This window comes from Hypanus sabinus, chromosome 10, assembly GCF_030144855.1.
Source record: "Hypanus sabinus isolate sHypSab1 chromosome 10, sHypSab1.hap1, whole genome shotgun sequence".
Taxonomy (NCBI): Eukaryota; Metazoa; Chordata; class Chondrichthyes; order Myliobatiformes; family Dasyatidae; genus Hypanus; species Hypanus sabinus.
The window spans coordinates 162,791,257-162,805,401 of NC_082715.1; the positions used below are offsets into that span (position 1 = coordinate 162,791,257).

The following is a 14,145-nucleotide window of genomic DNA, read 5'->3' on the forward strand; positions in this document are numbered from 1 at the left end:
CTCTGACCGTCTGACGGATTCTGTCGGCGAGCAGAGTCCGCAGTTGGCTAAAGGTACGTGGGAATTGCGGGAAGCAGCGAGATCCGGAGATGGAGAGTCGGAGACAATCCATCATTCTGCTCTTCACTCTGTCGGCGAGTTTCATTCTCTGTTGGGCGACAAACACTCTGGTCTTCATTCTCATGCGATGCCTCTACACAGACCTGGAAATATCTGTTAATCTTTTTCAGTCATTGCTTTGGGGTTCTGTGATTCTGAATTTCACCAGCTGCACAAATTCGTTTATTTAGGGTGTGTCCCAGACCAGGTTCCGAGAGCAGTTGAAAGTTGTTCTTCTCTCCCCCGTTCATTTAGTTTTGATATTTTTTTAGAAGACTGTACCACTCAGATGAAACGGACAAAGTATTTTCCAATTCCGGAATAATTGCCACAGTCGGCTTTCGGGCCACGTTATGAGGTTCAGTTACAGCGGAGGTCAGTATGATCTTGGTTAATCATGGGATCAAAGACCTCGGGGGGAGGGCAGGTGATTGGGGTTGAGAGAGATATTAAATCAGCCATGAAGAAAACGTGGAGCAGACTCGATAGGCCGAACTGTCTAATTCTGCTCTATGTCGTATGGACTTCTGGTCCTTGGATATTTATTCCGATTCAAAGACACATCGCATCAGTCTTTACAACTATTTATGACTTATAAAATATTAAGTTATCAACAAGTCGTTTCCCATCACTGAATTACCAGAATTGTCTCAAAATTTTTCCACATGTTGTGGCACTTTGTTTCACATTACCAGTTTCTAAAGCAAGGTCACACAAAGGGTGTGTTTGGTGTCAGTTTAGTTATCTCCATTAAAAGGCTTAAAACGCGACGCAGAGCAACGTCTGGGATTCATTTCTATTTTTAGCTTCAAACAGTGTTTGATTTTTGCTTTAAAATACAGATAGATGACTTTGCGTATTCGGGTCCTAAGTTAAGAAGAATTCTGTCTCTGGCGGACAAAGCCGTTTCTCACTTTTATATTAATAAGGCAGACATCTTTGAAATGCTGAAGCTACTGGAAAGCTGCTGGATTTTGCCGCTGCGCCTTTTAGAATTCTACTTGGATGATCACTTGATAAGATGACTGGGGTGCCATATGTCATGGCCCTGCGTAATGGCCCAATGGGGGTAAATGTCATTTATCGAAGGATGCTCATTTGAGCAAACTATCTATCATTGGTAATGCTGAACCTCTCTCCTAGTTTATCCGCACGGATAGTATTTGGAATTAGGGAGTGTCACTGTGATGCCAATAAGTGTAAACCCATTCCACAAGGATATTGTCCGACAATAAAACTGTCAGAAATGGAGCAAACATGGAGGATGTATAAAATAATCATTAGCAATGGAGAACTGATCTCATATTCAACACTGAAGATAGCCGAAGCAAATTAAATACAGATATTCCTGATTTGTTCGCTCTCTTGCAGTTATTTCTCTGGTTCGTTGCCCTCCAATGTCGTTGTTCAGCCGCTTAGTCCATTTTCTCCCTACTTTAATCGATTTGTCACCCCGGTACGGGGTGTGGGATTGATAACACAGTCGACAACAATCACAAAAACCAAGTGCAAATAGACTGAACAAATTGCTTCCACATGTCATTTGCTGCTGGCCTGGAATAGGTCAGATTTGGACTTTTGAACTTCCCCAGCGAACAAAATGTGTACAACTACATTTCGCTATCGAGCCAACTTTACAAACTACGTAAGAGGGTTTTTATTGTAATGGTTCGTTTAATTGAATTCAAATTGCTAGGTTGTGAACGCATTCCCTAATTCTCAAGGGCGCTAGCTGAATGAAAATTGCCACAATATTTCGTGAATAAGACGGTCAATGTGGATTTATTGATGTTTATATTCCGTAGTGTGAACGCATCAGAAGTAAGTACATGCAGCTGATCCACTTTTTGTATAATTGCCGGTGTCGCTGATCTGCTGAGGGATATAATAAACAAATGGTGAGTGGCAACGTGCCGATCAACTGTCATCTAATCGGACGAATGGAATATGCGAAATTCAACTGTTCCAGAAGGCAGAAGTCTTGCGCCATTTTTAAAAATATGAAGATGAGTGGTTTTCGTATTGGACATTATATTTAATAGAACTAACGTATCCGTTTCAATTTTCTATTTTAAGGTAAAGCATGGCATAAATTTTTATTTCTGTTAAATTTTCAACTGTTGCCAACTAACAGACAGACAGACAGACAGACATACTTTATTGACCCCAAGTGAAATTGGGTTTCGTTACAGTCGCACCAACCAAGAATAGTGTAGAAATATGGCAATATAAAACCATACATTATTAAATAATAATAAGTAAATTATTCCAAGTGGAAATAAGTCCAGGACCAGCCTATTGGCTCTGGATGTCTGACACTCCGAGGGAGGAGTTGTAAAGTTTGATGGCCACAAGCAGGAATGACTTCCTATGACGCTCAGTGTTGCATCTCGCTGGAATGAGTCTCTGGCTGAATGTAGTCCTGTGCCTAACCAGTACATTATCGAGTGGATGGGAGACATTGTCCAAGATGGCATGCAACTTGGACAGCATCCTCTTTTCAGAAACTACCATCAGAGAGTCCAGTTCCACCCCCACAACATCACTGGCCTTACGAAATAGTTTGTTGATTCTGTTGGTGTCTGCTACCCTCAGCCTGCTGCCCCAGCGCACAACAGCAAACATGATAGCACTGACCACCACAGACTCGTAGAACATCCGTAGCATCATCCAGCAGATGTTAAAAGACCTCAGTCTCCTCAGGAAGTAGAGACGGCTCTGACCCTTCTTGTAAACATCCTCAGTGTTCTTTGACCAGTCCAGTTTATTGTCCACTCTTATCCCCAGGTATTTGTAATCCTCCACCATGTCCACACTGATGGAAACAGGGGTCACGGGTGCCTTAGCCCTCCTCAGGTCCATACCACTTCCTTAGACTTGTTCCACATTAAGCTGCAGATGATTCTGCTCACATCATCTGACAAAGTATCTCACCATAGCCCTGTACTCCGCCTCATCTCCCTTGCCGATGCATCCAACTATGGGAGAGTCACCAGAAAGCTTCAGAAGATAGCAGGTCTTTGTGTTGTAGTTGAAGTCCGAGGTGTAGATGGTGAAGAGAAAGGGCGACGGGACAGACCCCTGTGGAGCCCCAGTGCTGCTGACCACTTTGCCTGACACACAGTGTTGCAAGCGCACGTACTGTGGTCTGCCAGTCAGGTAATCAATAATCCATGACACCAGGGAAGCATCCACCTGCATCACTGTCAGCTTCTCACCCAGCAGAGCAGGGCGGACGGTGTTGAACGCACTGGAGAAGTAAAAAAACATGACCCTCACAGTGCTCGCTGGCTTGTCCAGGTGGGCATAGACATGATTCAGCATGTAGACTATGGCATCCTCAACTCCTAGTTGGGGCTGTTAGGCCAAATGGAGGGGGTCTAAGTGTGGCCTAACCATAGGCTGGAACTGCTCTGGAACAAGTCTCTCCAGGGTCTTCATGATATGGGAGGTCAATGCCACCAGTCTGTAGTCATTGGAGCCACTGGGGCACAGCGTCTTCGGTACAGACGACCAGGTAACCGAGGAACACCCAAAATGAATGCCCAGAACGTTGGCCTTCAGTGACATGGAAAGATTGTGGGTGGGGTGGTTATAGTATCCTTGGAAGGTGGAAAGCTGCTGTGGGTTCTGTCAGGGTTTAATGGAAATTTGAAGGACACAGTCAAAGTAGATTGAACGGTGCTGCTGTTACTGTGGACCGTCAGTGCCAGAAGCAAATATCAAAACAGAGGTACAGAAATCACACAATCAGTGATTCAGCAACAGCTTCTTTCCCTCTGCCATACGATGCCTAAATAGACATTGAATCCATGAATACTACCTAACATGTTATGCAGATAAAACTACATAAAATCTTATTTATGTTTCTATATTATCGTGTTTTACCTTGTACTGCTACTACCAAGGTAGCACATTTCATGACACATACAGGTGGTAATAAGCCTGATTATGATTCTTCACTTTAACCCACCATGCTCATTAACACATCCTGCCTGTCTTTCCTATCCGTCTCAATTGACCTGACCTCCACATTCCCCTAATTTCCTCCACATGCTGCTTTGGCTTTCATCCCCGTCACCGCACCGAATTAAAGCCTCCGACTAGAACGCGGAACCCTCCCTATAAGGATAAGTATGACTAATTTCTGGACCCCATCCTGCCTGAGTAGAAGGAGGAAAGGAAGCGGGAGATCGGCAGGTACTTTACACTGGCTACTGAATATCAGGCCTGTTGGACAGAAGAAACTAATCTGATCAAGAAACTAGCCATTTGTCTTTGTCCCTTCCTAATTTGTGAACTCTGAACAGTGTCTTGCCCCTGGATAATCTGATCAACAACTCAATGTGGAAAGTTCAAGTAAAGATCCGCTAAGCCTGAGACCCTTCTCAAACAAGTATCCATTTGTTATGTAAAGGGAATGGACTCTGAACCGATTCTTGCTCTGCAACAATCTAATCAGAACAGTAAACTTGAGGCCATTCTCAGAGATAGCTACTTGTCATGTAACATGCTAGACCTGCAGTCGGTAATCTTGTCAGACGCTGTCTGAGTTACCTCATTTAGCTAGTTTGTTACAGTCAGAGTGTAAAGAAACAGACACACATGTCTGGGGTGTTCAGAGCCATATCGCCCTGTGCAATGACCAGGAAGGTGACCCAAGTAGGTGAGGTGACCTTGAGCTAATGGGATGGAGATCCAATGGTTCAATACATGTGGAGCTCGAATTATGCAGGGGCCATAACTCTCCAGCAGCCAGAGAGCAACCATCGCCGATAAGGACGATTCCATGAACATCTGGAGTTCGGGGCCACTAGGGACACTTAACCAGCGTACACTGATTTCCCGGGTAATACCTTTTCTCTTCATTGACTATTCATGGAGTGTCCGGGCTTCTAATAGGGAGCACACATGTAGATATGAATGTGGAACCATGTGCCTTTTAGTTGAAAGAATAAAAATTACTTGTTGGTAAATGCAGATTCTCTGTATCTCACTGATCATTATTGCAAGGGGTGTTTCTTGTAACAGGCCAATCATTCCGTTGTGAAAGTATCTTGTTTTTCGTATGACCTCCAATGCATTCCAAAACAAAAATCTACTGCAGGTCATGGAAGATTTGTTGAGAGAAAAATGGGAACCACAGAAGGTGTTGTTTTTTTCTCTCTCTCTGTCTATAAGCGCTATCCATCTTTCATTCCGGACATCACGGTGGGTATTACAGTTCAGGACGTTTCGGAGTTCAGTTACGGAATCAAATGTAAGGAGTGTGTGGATTTGCGCCGGTTTCCTCCTACAAACCAAAGACGGGCCGTTTTGTGTGCTAATTGGTCACTGTAAGTCGTTCTGTGATTAGGCTGGTATTAATTAGATGGGCTGGCGGACCATGTGGATTGTTGATCATGTGACCATGTGACCACGTTGACCATGTGACCATCGGGCCTGTTCTGCGTTGTAGCTCTAAATAAAGGAAATGGATGTGTCAAAAAATAAAAACGAGAATCAAAACACACTGTAGACAGAGGATAGAAGTGATGAAATGGGACAGTATTTGCAGTCAGTTGGGCAATTTCGGTTTATTATGAAAAGTTTACGGGTTTGTGAAATATAAATGGGCTCTTACTAACACAATAGAATCATTCAATGAATTATCAGAGGAATAAGTAAATGAAACGAGACAGTTACTGGCTTCCAAAAGCTGCTAGATAACAGGGTTGGGCTCAGTATTCAGTATCGTGCAATAATAGAAACTGCTACTGGAGAGAAACAAAGCGGAACTTTGAAATCTTTTAATTTTTGTACTGGGGAAAAACTGAAAACAGAATTCCTTGGAGGTCAGTAGCAGGAGCGCTGGCCCCCGCTCCCACACACATAAACATCTAGTAAGAGAGAGAAAAGTTTGGCGGAGCATAATCGTGATACACAGGGAGATTAGCAGAATAACGGAAAATGTGACACATGAAATTCAATCCTGAAGATTAAGCAGCGTTATAGTCTGAATCCCAATAAAATACACCTCTTGCACCACACGCTCCAACTGAATACAAGTAGTCAGTCTGACTCCACCTTCGGTTCAGAGAGGACCCCATAGACAACCATAACTCCCCCTTTTGACTCTCCTCGTCAGCTAGCGCCTTCTGGACCATCTGAACCCTTTGAAACACGTCTCACCACAAGCCACACCACTGACTATCCCCTCTCACCCCGTTCTCACATTGAACCCACCTTTTCTCCACCAGCCCCCAATAACCACGCATCTCCACAACAGCCCATTCTAGTGAGCCGGAACCTCCCAGACAAAACCAAGTGAGCCACGCCATCATCACAGGTCGTTCGAATTAAATCATAGACAGCCTCACAAATTTTGCACATACCCAAAGATCACGCATTACATCACTAAACCCTCCTTCTAAACCCGCTTCCCGCCACTCAACATATGTTAATGGATCTCATTCTTCCCATCAGCTTTTCACAGTGATCTTACCAGATCCCAACAGATTGCACACCTGTGACTAAGGTGCATTAAGTCTGGCTGCAACTCCATTGATCCCTCATCTCACCAGACCACAATCCTAACATTCCCCACCCGTGCCCATTCATTTCCCAAGCACCGCAAACCTCTCTAACAGCCCCGACTGTTCACACACTACCTATATGTTATCACTGACACCATCATTCCGTCACGTTCCCATAAAGATCACATGTCTTCCATCAGTCCACATTGGAACCACGTATTTCCAGATCTCAATGAAGTGCGAGATGGGCTACGAAAATGTTCCTTATTATTCTTGAAAAGAATGTCAGTTTGTTTCACACCCTCATCAAAGGCTTTGTAAATTTAACACGCTTTACCTTCACTCAAGTAGCAACTTGCTGTTCCTGGGCTCTTGCTGTCACACTCTGATCTGCCTTCACATTTTCGGTCAGTCCGTCTGAACCACTCCAACCGGGTCAATCCGTCTGCAGCAGGTCTTGCTTACTTAAAATTAGATCTGTATTAGTTCTTGACCGCAGCTCGCCAACCGCTTCGGTCTTTTACCATCACTAATCCTCGAATGCACAAATCATGAGTTTCGTCTTCAATCTAAATTGATCACGTTCGTTTATTATTTAGAATGTACAAAGCTAACTCTAGAAGCGCGTCTCAGCTAACAGCGAAGTTAAGTTTAGTCGAAGCAAAAAGCCCATGCAAGGTATAACTCGAGAATCGGAGTCCATTGCAACTGAAAACCTGCAAGCTACTGAATGAAGGAAACATTTCAATTTAGTCTGCAAATAATACCCCAAGTGCGGACGGCCAGGCTCATTCAGCTGTGGATTCTGCGAGAGTGTGTGTGTGTGTGTGTGTGTGTGTGTGTGTGTGTGTGTGTGTGTTTTAGGAAACTCTCCCAGACACGTAGTTAATTTTTTTATTTCTCTTGCGAGATCGTTGTTCAATTTCTCTTTATCACACTGATTCCAGTTGGAATCCTTGTCTCAAAAGACGAGTAGGGCAATGAGACTTCAGAAACGTCATTTTCCTATCTACCTACTCTGACAATTAACAGCACGTACTCACTCTGCATGGCTGTAGTGGCGTAATCGGTTAGCGCGCGGCACTTTTATGTCAGTGCACGGCGGAGGAATGCCGAGGTTGTGAGTTCGAGCCTCACCTAGAGCACCTGTGGTTTTAATGGCTGTGTTATTAAAACCCATTATTAATATGGGGCTAGGGAAAATCATCTAGCATGCGCCGAATTGAAATGAAATTCCAGGTCTCCTTTAAAGCCCCATATTTTTGACAGCAAAATTCCTCACTGAAAATAAAGCGAATTGAAATTAATTGAATTAAATTGACTCTCTGCTGAGAGGCGTTGAAGAGGGGATTGCGAATATGTCCCTCTGCTTTACTTAATGGATAATCTGTCCGATACTTATCGTCGCGGCTTGCTTATTATCTGGGCATTAGTCGGTTACATGCACTGAACGCATTTGTAATTTTGGGGGGCGTTCACGCCAGATTCCCCCTTGGTGAAGAGGTCAGCAGTCCCAGAGCACAACCCATTAGGTGACATTGAACTTGATAGCTGCCTCCTCCAATCAACGGCAGGATTTGGGGATTCTGAATATCTAGCGGCTTGGTGCTGCAGATTTCCCGCAAGTTGCATTGCGTCCGGTGAACGTGAAGTGCGGAAAGGAGGCGGACTGTTACTAGGTTTCGGATGCCTTTGCCCATTCGGTTTTGAAGAGGATCTATCTAACTGGACACGTACCTCGGTCAGAAGCTCTACGTAAAGGCAGAGCTTTTCAATGGGGTTCAGTGAATCCGGGACTGGGCGGAACTGGAATGAAACCTGAGTGTGGCTAATGTCCCTCTAGTACTCGGACCTCGCTTGTCCAGTGCATCGTAAAAGAATTATAGGAAATGATTTCACTTTATGGGATGGGCTTTCGAGGAAGGGTCTGAGGGGTGCGGTGATTTTTCTACGGGATTCACAGTACGCACAGGTTTAAATTGTTTTTCTGGGCATCGGTGACAAGGGCGACCACTGGGCAGAGACGCAATGATCTCCTCCCTGATGCCATGACATTGACCATCATACTTTCTAAAATTCCCTCCTTTACTTGCACTGCCATTAAAATTTCCATTAACCTCTGTGTCTTGGGCATCTGACAGCTGCCGGAATCCATTCCTTTCCAGGTTTTTTGGAGCCACTGGATTCGAACTCAGGAGCCTTCGCTCCGAAGTCCAGCTCTGATGCTACTACGCCACCAGCCCGCTCCCTACCCACCCCGAAATCTTCTAAACTCCCAGAATTACACTGAGCACCGTCCTCGCTCTGTGAATACGTCATTATTGTTGCCCGTTCCCTCTACCCTTAAACGTCAAGTAGAGCTAGACATCGCAAATAAGTGCGGGATATACAGTGGTATATCTTGGTTATGGGGAAGGAGGCTGCCGCGTGGAACCGCGAGCCAGTGAAGTGGGCTGTCTTATTCCCAGTGTAAACCAGGAGAAGGTGGAAATCCAAAGCAGCACAAAAGCGGCGTGCTTTTGCTGGTGAACAATTGAGGCTGCGTTCGCGATAGAAGAATCGAACAACAGTCCCTGAAACAGAGTCTGGTGACTGTGATCGTCGGTATATGTGCGCTTTCTACACTAGTGAGGCTCTGTGAATTTCGTCTCCTCCAACTTCTGATCCTCAGCACGTTCAGCCTCTGAACCAACATTCACCTGCCCCTTCCCCATGTCCCATTGAGGAGCAGCCCGCTAAATGGCGGTACCAATATATACTACAGCAACCAGCGCACTTGCAGCCTGAAGCTGTCTTTTCATTGCCCGCCTGGAATGGTTCTTGTTACAATACCCCACTTTTGCACCCCTTTTCCCATATTGAAAACGTAGCAGTTCAATTGTATTGCACTTATCAGTTTCAACCCTGACTTAAATTCACCTGCACTATTTATAATGTTACTTCTTTCTGATTCTCTTCAGAATCTCGACAAACAACCTGCTGTGCCACCGGAGTTTCGGCCTCCTCGTAATCCAGTACATCTCTCACTGTCTGCCGGGTCACCAGCCCCTTCCCAGTCTTTACTTCTTCGCATCTGATCTGAAGAAGTGTTTTCCCACACAGGGAAATCTGAAATTTTCAAATTCAAGAAACTGGTCTCTATTGTTTCCTTCCTGTATATGTCCTGTTAGGACAATTGAGTCGTCCATTTTCACCGTGTGCTGCGTCCGGTAGAAGCTCGAGGCTGTGATTTTACGCTTGGCTGTTTCTTTGTCCATGGAACAAAATCCAACAGTCACGTTTCTTTGATGCCCCTATCCATTTCGGTGTGATTATTCCACATATCCCACCAACCCCTGCACATTTCATGTAACCAAGAGAGGTGATGCCATCCTTTCCTTGCTCAATTGAACATACCTATGCAGAACCCCATTTCCCTGAGAACATCTGCTCCCAACTTCCGTTACCAAGTTCCTGCTGAATAACATCATATTTCTCACAAGCCCAATGAAACGTTTTCCCAAATTCTCTGTTTCTAACGTTCTTCATTGCTACGGTAAACGAGATAGGGCTCTGATCACTTCTTCAAACGTGCTGTTCCAGAGAGGCAACTGACACTTAACTAGGTTCATTTGGCATTCGCAGATAAGCCTTTCCTCTAGTTGGCTTATCTAAATAGTGCGTGATAAACCTTCTTGAACACACACAACAAATTCCACCCCTTCTAAACTTCAATCAATATTAGGAAAGTCATTATCACTCAGCACCACAACCCTATTATTATTGCCCTGTTCCATAATCTTCCTCCCTATCTGCTCCTCGACATTTGTTACTATTGACTGCAGGCGTCGAAAAAACTTCAAGTTGAGTTATTGTCCCCTCCCTGTTTCTGGCTTCCACCCCAGATGACATAGTAGACAATCCCTCGATGACTTCCTCCTATTCTACAGTCGTGATACTTTTCTAGATTGGCAATGCCACTCCCCCACCTCTTTTGTCTCCCTTACTACCCTTTTTGAAACAGCTAAAGCCCGGAAAACTCAGCAGCAATTCATGCCTCTCAGACATCCAAGTCTCTGCAATGGCCACAACGATATAGTTCCAGGCATTGATACATGTTCGAAGTTCATCCGCCTTGGTTATGATGCTCCTTGCAATAACATAGGCACACCTCGAACCATCTAGCCAAACGGAGTGACACACAATTAAAAAGTAGGCTGGTCTAGGAAGCGTAAAGCAGGAATACACACGTTTGAAACAAAACTGCAAATATATTTACAATTGATTTGCTAAAATGATTATAAGAAACAACTTCCATTTCAGACTAATGATCAGTTGCTTAGATAACTACAAACGTACAATATGCTTACAGAAGAGCAGAAAAGATGCGGTTAGCGTACGAAAGGACAGAAAGAACAATTGATATTAGAGCGACGCGCTGTCCGACTCTGTTGCTGTTGCTGCCGGCCACCCCTGGTTCCGAGCTTGTAGCAATTGTAGCACAAACGTCATAGAAATCCTGTGCCGAGGAGCCTTATACGATGTAATCAGAGAACAGCGGATGTTGGTAAACCCGGTGTAATTAACTGAGAGTCTGAGTCGAAATAATCAAACCCAATCCAAAGAGAAAACACAAAAAACAGAACTGGAATTGGAACTCTCACGATTGAGCACCCATATTCTGTAAAGGACCTTTCAGTACAGACATTCCATGAAAGAATGTGACAGGCAATAATTAGCCGTCTGAAAATTAAAGGGACAGCGGCATCCGAACATACTCCGGGGACTGGAACTGAAATGTCGAAACTTAAATGGCAGCCGTTGTTCTGTCTGGGCAATGACAGTGGAGCTCTTCCCTGGTTGTGAATTCTAGGGGACTTGATGCTCTTCTCTATCCTCTCTCGAGTCATCCAGTTTACATTATTCCCTTCGATGTCCACATACCGCATTAGGGTTGTAAACTAATATTTTTATTCGAGTTGATCTCAATTTCTCAGCCAGATCACGTGAACTTTCACTTACTTTTTAAACTCAAGGTCCGCCCAACAATATACCATCAATGCCAGTAAATCTAGGACACTAACTGAGAGATTAAACTCTACCGACTCGCTGGCTAATGGATCATGAATTTCAGGCGGACTTCAAATGTAATGACTGCAAAAACTCAGTCGTTTTAAGCATCTGTACCAATTTGATGGTAATGTGAACGGTGAATGAATTCATACTGGTCTGAACTTTGATGGGAGCTGTTTGCTATGCGAGACACTGCAACAGTTTGATACGCATAAAGAACGCTGGACGAACCCAACGGGTTCGGCAGCATTCATGGAAATGAATAAACGGTCGACATATCCGGTCGCGACCTTTCACCGGGGCTGGAAAGGAAAGGGGAGGATGCCCAAATAAGAAAGTTGGGGAAATGGAGGACCAGCTAGAATATGTTGGGGGGAGCCAGGTCGATGTGGTAGGAGAATGAAATAAATTGCTGGCGGTGAGGCGGAAGATGCAAAATTCTGGAGAATGAATACCAATAGGAAAGTAAAGGGGCAGGGGCGGCAAGGGGAGGCGATAGGTAGGTAAATAGAAGTGTATCAGTGGGGGAATGAACAATAGGTAAAGAGGAGGGGATAATACCGGGAAATAGAGATATCCATAATAATGCCATAATGTTGGATGTTACCTGGAAAGAATACAAGGTGTTACTCCTCCAACGTGAGAGTGGCAGAAAGGAAGGCCATGGAGCGGCATGTCGGATCGAGAATGGGGAAAGAGATTGAAATGGCTGGCTACTGGGAAGTTCCACTTATTGTTGATGGTGCTGAGGGGATCGATGAAGCGTTGATGATGTTGAAGAAGTATCGGACAGAAACGTGGACAGTTTATTCGCTTCCATAGATGCTGCCTGATCTGTCGAGTTCCTGCAGTAGTTTGTGTGTTACGATTAATTCGATTAACGTTTTGCATGCGTTCCGTATCTTCGTCAGCATGGATGCTATGTTAGCTTAAAGCTCTTCACTGCATTACAGTAGCGTACAAACCACTGTTTTTAAACATTTGTATTGCAATATCTACAACCGATACAATTTTCTGAATTATACAGAACAGTACAATGATAGCATGGCATTGGTCTAAGATGGCAAAGTCTATAGAGCCAAGGAATGGACAAGATCAACAGTAATTATCCTGAAATCGGGAGGTGAGCCCGACAGTGTTTCGCAACAACATTCATTGACTTCTCGAATCGTCATTTGTTCGTCTTTCAATTTGCAATTAAGTGTCAAGTATCCATACCTCATCGCAATTGGGATTTTACTTGAGTAACATCATGTTTATTTATGGAAGACAGGTCAGCCTTGTGCACTCTTGAATATTCAGTGTGATGGAGCGAGTATAAATGAATGTCCGTGGAGATTCATCAGCTCAGAGTTTCTCCAGCGAGATCGCGACAGCTGGAGTACAGGCTGGATCTCACACAGCATGCTTGAAACATTCTACCTTGTGAGGAAGATATATTACACGATCATTGCATTATTGGAATTCCTGGTAAGGGCATAGGAGGACGAGCACTTGCTGTTCTATGTCCGTGGTCTTTGGACGCATTCAGTTAGCGACAGCGCTGTGATGCCAGTGAATCAGTGAATGCGATACAGCCATTGCGACAACCCTCTGTGTTCATTCAGACGTTCACTGCAGTTTAATCCCTGGCCTCGGCTGAACGTTCACCGGCAGATGAAACAGATGTTGAGCGGATGATCGGAGAGATGGATTCGTTTTGAGAATTAATGGCAGGCAGTTTTGATTTATTACCGTTAATCCACTTTCAAAGTAAACACAGGTAATTCAGTGCACTCGTCATCTTTGCGGGTTAATGGTAGTATTCCCTATCAACTGCGGAAAATGCTTTAAATCCAAATGTACTGCGCTGTGTAAAAACAAATTGATCCAGGTTTGAAGGGAATGCCGGAAGCGTAACACCGGTGAGATCCAGGCGGAAGTGGTAGACATCATTCGTGTTAGGCTCCTAACAACCGGGAGTTTCGAAAATTCAAATCGGAGCCGTTCTTTTTTCTTCAGTGTACCGGCGTTTGTCTCCACGTCCCTATTGTCCGTGAAGTGAAGGGGGAGTTAAGAACCCATCCAGTGGTGTCTGCTCGAGGTTTGACAGCGTAAGGTTCTTGTGATATTCCACATTGGACAATAAGTTTGTAAGCATTTAGAATGGTAACTTGCAGTAACTTGGAGAAACCCCTTAAAGTCCCAAATATTTTGAAATAACTACGTTGTCTTTCCTTTAGAATTTGGATGATTTAAGCGTCAACGGGCACAATACCTGAAACACTCAGTGTGTCAGGCAGAATCTTTAACAAGGAAAATACGATCTTTCTGATCGAAGACTTTGACATCGTGTGAAATAATTCTTCCGATGTATTTAAAAGAATTTAAAAGAAGGCAGCTTGCGGGGCTCACGTGCTCGGGTGACCTACTGGCAGTCGAGGAGCAGATGGCGACATGCAAGCGCGGGAAATAACTTTGCTTGACATTTGTAAGTGGA

At 44.4% G+C, this 14,145-nt stretch overlaps 1 non-coding gene across 1 annotated transcript; it reads left to right on the plus strand.

The window, feature by feature from the left end:
- The first annotated feature begins 7,665 nt into the window (after nt 1-7,665).
- Nucleotides 7,666-7,759, plus strand: trnak-uuu (transfer RNA lysine (anticodon UUU)). The gene is made up of 2 exons: nt 7,666-7,703; nt 7,724-7,759. It is a non-coding gene; the product is annotated as a tRNA-Lys (tRNA).
- Nucleotides 7,760-14,145: the final 6,386 nt, after the last annotated feature.